The 5,875-nt window shown below is 37.8% G+C and overlaps 1 non-coding gene across 1 annotated transcript; it reads right to left on the bottom strand.

The window, feature by feature from the left end:
- Positions 1-3,892: 3,892 nt before the first annotated feature.
- TRNAS-AGA lies at positions 3,893-3,964 on the bottom strand. The gene has a single exon. It is a non-coding gene; the product is annotated as a tRNA-Ser (tRNA).
- Positions 3,965-5,875: the final 1,911 nt, after the last annotated feature.

Here is a 5,875-nt window from a genome sequence, read left to right as displayed (position 1 = left end):
TTGAAATACCTTGAGTAGTTTCTGTGTTTCTTGTTGGAACCCGACAGATACAGAAGGTAAACTTTCAAGTTATTTTTATAAAGCCCATTCAAATTGATCACATAATTTGCTGAACACAGCATTAAAAGAAAGTGACAAACTAGTTTTGTTAATGAATGTCAATGTGAAACTTCTAAATAAAACGTTAAATAAAATATTAAAGTAAAACATAATTTAATGAATAATTTTATACGTAATAAATCATGACTAACTCGGGCTCATCTCAAAATCATTTCTCATATTAATATGTCAAAGGAGGGAAAGGGAATGAAATAACAGGTGTAAATTTTCCAAAGAGTGAGACAAATTTGTTTTTTATGGTAATATACTAGCATAGCCCCAGATAATCAGCTGAGAACTACTGGAAACAATATGAATATTTAATAAAATGACTGGTTACAAAACTAATTTATAAAATAATTAGCTTTTATTTTAAAAACAACTGATATGAAAGAAAATATCTTAGTCACAAAAGCAAAGAGAAAAACAAAACTGGAAAAATGCTTTTGAAAAAGTGCAAACCTGCATGATCACTGATGAAGAGCATTAAAAAACCACAAGATCTGAAAAGATGTATTTTGTTTTTATTAGTTCTTTGCAAATTAATCTTCTAAAACCATATATTCCCATCGAAATATCAAAGTGTTCTGTTTTGCTTTTCTCTTTTTTTGAATCTGACAAAAATGTCTAAAATACAAGTTTGAGAGAATAGTCAGAGAAAAAAGAAAAGTAATGTGGGCAGTCTAACTGTGTCCAAAAATAAAATGTACCATGAATGTTACAGTAATTAAAACAGTATGGCACTGATGTAGGAACAGATCTGCTCACAATGAAACAGAGCAGGGTGTCCAAAGTAGACTCAAGTCCCTATGAAAATTTGATATTTATGATGCAGTTGACATTTCAAATCTTTGGAAATGTACACTTTATAAACAGTAAGAGGATAATTTATTACTTATATGACACAAGTTTCAATAAATCCAGATCCCTCCCTCTCTCATTATATCAAAATAAATCATGAATTAGTAAAAAAAAAAAAAAAATTCAAATAAAAATTATGAACATAAGACGTGCACATGAGTGAATTAGTTTTTATTCTCTGAGTGAAGAAAGTTTTCTAAGAATAAACCCAGAAGCCATAAAGAAAAATAACTGATATATTTTAAACACAAATATTAAAGTTTTTCTATTAGGCAAGATAGATAGATGGATGGATAGATAGATAGATAGAGACAAAAGACAATTTTTCTTCACTGAGCAAAAAATATTTGTAACATAGATATCAAGCAAAAGGACTGAATTCCTCAATATGCAGAAAAGCACATCAAAATGTATGTATAAAAGATTAACAAACAATCCAATAGAAAAATGGTTAATGGATATGAACAAATAGTTAAAGGGAAAGAAATATAAATGGCTAATAACCTTAGGAATATTTCCAACATTCTTTAAAACTAATGAAATGCAATTTACAATAACAAAACACACTTTCTCTTTAATCACATTATGAAAAATTAAAGAAGTCTATAATCCCATTGTCGGCAAAAGAGAACACAGTGACTGATACACTTTGGGTAAGTATAAAACAGCACAATCTTTTTGGAGGTAAATAGGCAATTTCTATACAATTTAAAAATTCATATATTGAATAAAGAAAGACTGGGGATTTTTCTGGGGATTTTCCCTGCAGATTTAATTTGCACACTTAACACATACTTATTGGACACTTACTATGAGCTAGTCTCTGTGTTAAATACGACAGTATTAATAGTAGTGAACAAGATAGTCTTTGCCTGTAAGGTACCAGCAATCTAACATGTGGCACTGCTGGGGTGAGGTAGAATGCATGCCTAGCATGCATGAGGTCCTAGGTTCAATCCCCAGTACCTCCGTTAAAATAAATAAATAAATAAACCTAATACCCCCCCCCAGCCCAAATGTGGCATTGCTCATAATGATTAAAACCAAAACTTGGGAGAATCTTTGTGTGTTGGTAATGCACACACATGATGCCATGAAATTATTAAAGAGAATGAGGTAAGTACTTTGTACTTTGTGGGAAAAGTTCGTGAAGCAGAAAAGCATATCTTAGAAAGCATGCATAGCAGAGTTTCCTGCCAGCTTATAAAGATACACACGCACCCCAACACGCAAACAGACACCCTCACGTACATATATTTTATATTATACAATACAAAACCTCGGGAAGAATACACATCTCTTTCAAGAGGTCACCCCTGGGAAGATACATAGGAAAGGAGGGGGATGTCAGACCATTTCTCTTAATTTCGTAGAATTCCAAATGGTTTATTTCTTCCCCCCATCACATATATTAATTTTTAATAATTAAAGAAGTTATCTCGGATCGTTTTAGAAAGAGTTTTCTCAAAGGTTCTTTTGTATTTATTCCCACAACACATTGAGATCTGTTGGTGAACTCCGACTTCCCACGTGCCCTTAAGGGGAACAGATTCCTGCCTAATTAAGCAACCCAGTCAGCAGAGAATGTACAGGCACCGCCGTCCGGAGCACCAGGACTCACACTGAGGCTTGCGTTCCTTCACCGTGCGGAGGTCTATCTAGAATTGATTTCATTCTCAAAGTTCAATGCCTTCTAGCACTGCTGCCTCCCCTAACCTTTGAGGGCTTCTCATTCTAGAAGTCTTCACTGCTGGTGCTTAATGTTTGAAAGAGCAAGAGGAAAGCTAGCATTTATTTTGCAACCCCAAAGTAATCATAAAGTGGTTATTTTAATGTTCTCCCCTTTATATTCAGTGTCTGGGCCAAGTAGGAGAAGACTCTGTGGTCTTGACACTTCATTTTGCAAACAAACCTTTTCAGGCATCAGTGGTGGTCCCAAGGCAGCAGTGTGGTGGGCATCTTCAAACTCCTTTCTTTACACAGAGGAGGTTGACAATTCTGTAAAGGTTTGATCATGACACTTAAGTAGTCCGATATTCTACAATGCAATCATACCTACAAGTGTGATGGATTGCATCTTAGGCACAATGATTGTTTTTGGTCGGGGGAAAAGCCTCCATGGACGAATTGATACTGGGCTCCATGCTGGGTCTTATGCATTAATCATGAAGTATCATACTTATGCAAATGGGTAGAAGCCCAATTAGGCAGAGAGCACAGAGCCCTGGGAATAATGTTATGGGCTATTGGGTCTTTGAAATACACTCCTTGGCCAAATATTCAAAAGCAAAGCAGTTTTGAGATGCCTTTTTACTTTTGAAAACAGGTGTACAATTGTCTTCTTAGTGCTTATTTCATGCCTTCAACCTTAAAATAAAGCTTTCTCCCAGTTGGCATGATTTTCCCTCATTGCTCAACAGGAGCGGTGGAAATTCTGAATCACTGACAAGAAAATAAAATGTTCATTCGAAATCTAGACGTGCTGAGAATATTGAGGATACCTCAATATTTGGGGGTTTTGCCACACATTTTGAAGGTTTCATATATTCAGTTTTCCTCTGGCAATCTCTGCCATCTCTTATATTTTGTGTGATTAATCAAAATATTCAGGTTTCTATTTTGTAAACCTTCTCACAATGCAGATGTTGTGAAGAGAAAGTATAGTGTGCGGGGAGACAAGCTCTCCCTTTTATGTGTTACGTCCCATTTTCAAACTTTGTTTTGCTAACTTGAAGCTGCTGGTGGCTTATCCTGGTTCTTATTCTCATAAGACACTTGTTGCTGCTCCAGTATTTGGAGAGGAGGTAGTGGTGGATGGGAATGAGGGACAAACACAAGAGAGTTTATCTATTAATTAATTAATTTAATTAAAAAAATTGATAGTTTTTATTTTTATTTTGGGGGGAGGTAATTAGGTTTTTCTCTTTTTTAGCAGAGCTACCGGGGATTGAACCCAGGACCTTGTGCATTCTAGGCACGCACTCTACCACTGAGCTATACCTTCCCCCACCCCACAAGAGAGTTTAAAGTTTGCTATCCCCCACTTAAATCTCTCTCCCTAAAGTGGTCCTTTTGAATGTGGTTATGTCTACACTGCCAATGATTCAGATTAGGCAGATAAATAGTCAAATTGAGTGTTGTTATCTAAGAAAAGTTCACAGGTTAGGAAAAAAGACTGAGTTTTTTTTTTTTGCTGTGATAGATGGGATCTGTACTTCTAACTATCTAGTTTAACCAAAGCTTCAGACACATATTTGAACATTTTGTTATTCAACTGGAAACCAGCTTAGTTCTTAAAACCCCATTTCCTTCATCAAAAATATCTAGGCAAGGGCTGATTGATAGGTCATTTACTACAGAACCCTTGCTTCCAGCAGGGCTCTCACTCATGGTGGGGTAGGTGGAGGATCGGCAGAGAACGGAGGCAGAAGGAGGAGGGAGAATGGAGGGAGATGGGTGACCAGCAGGTCAAGGGAGAGAGAGTGAAGGAGGGAGACTTTCTTTATAATGTTTGGCAGTTGAAGTTAATGCCTGGAAAACTCTCCTTCAGGAGGAGAAAAGACTTCCTGACTTTTAAAAATGGTGTTAATCCACTGCTCTGCTTCTCAGAATGCCCCTGGCTGTGTGAGTAGCCCTTTCAATTAGATCTGGTTGAAAAGTTTGTACAGAAATCTAAGGCCCTCCAAATGCAATTTATTACATTAGGCTTTTCAACAAAAGATTGGCTTCTCTTAGCCCAAACCACGTTACGGCCTTGGTAAGTTAGTCCAGTCCATCTTTTCTGGCATCGCTTCTTAATTTTGGCAACAAAATCATCCTTTTTTCTTTCTCTCTCTGTGTCTCTGTCTCTCTTTTCTTTCTGTTTCACACACACACACAACTTTAATAATTACAAAACATTCTTAATTAATTACTGCTCCTCACTCTCTGAAGACTGCAGGAAGAGAATTCTTTGTGTAATCATTATTTCAGTGGAGAAACTCATTTTTAAATACATATATACCATTATTATTTAAAATAGACGGGACCAGCTAGTGGACTTTGTAGGATACTATGTTTCCCATGACTTTTGAGCAGCTGTGGAGAGAGCCCTGTACCCACTGACATGAAGCAGGCAGACATAACAAAGGGCCCTCCCCTCAGCTCCAAATTTGGAAAGTCGCCCCCTCCCCACTGGCGTTGCCCTCCCTGAAAACGGAACCTACGAACAGAGGGATCAAAGTGTGAGAGAAAGGCCATGGCACCTCTACCCAGAAAAACATCTGATTTCCATTTTGGGTAGGTTTATTTAGGTGTTTTCTGTTTCCATAGCAAAAAAGGAAGCAGCGACTGGAGCAGTAAGGCAATAACAAGTTGTGATGTCAAGTTGAAATTTGTCGGACGGAAATTAACAAAACCTGATGATACCTTTGGGTTTTCTCCTCCACAAACAAGGTTAGAAAAGGGCCTTTTATGTCAGTGTTTTGCTTCTTTGCTTGTTTTTTGTTATCATTTTGATTTTTGTGTTTGCTATGCAAAACAAGTATTTCTCCCAATATGGTCTGGAACAAAGGGGCACAGGGAGGCTTAGAGCTGAGAGACGAGTAAGATCAAACCCTTCAGAATATATGCTGTGATCTGGCCCAAAGGAGCTCTTTCAGACAGCCTTGCTCTGCCAGCAGAAGGTGGTGATCATTCCCCACGGAAATGCAGAGAAAGAAGAAAGGAGAGACTTACGTTTCCTGGAGCACTCCACCATCCCGTACCCCACCTCCCTTATAACAGCTAAGCCCTCCAACCCTGTTTGTAACTGATTCCGAGGAAGGCATCTCAGTATGGCTCTGCCAGGTAGTCGCTGCCTCCCTCCCAGCACCTCGTCCTCCCCAGCGGGCTGCAGTCAGCGGTTCTGCCTGCACTGTCCTCACTGCTTTCCTCA

The sequence above is a fragment of the Camelus ferus genome, chromosome 6 (assembly GCF_009834535.1).
Source record: "Camelus ferus isolate YT-003-E chromosome 6, BCGSAC_Cfer_1.0, whole genome shotgun sequence".
Taxonomy (NCBI): Eukaryota; Metazoa; Chordata; class Mammalia; order Artiodactyla; family Camelidae; genus Camelus; species Camelus ferus.
The sequence above is the reverse complement of the archived record's forward strand: the minus strand, read 5'-3'. Positions and strand labels throughout refer to the sequence as shown.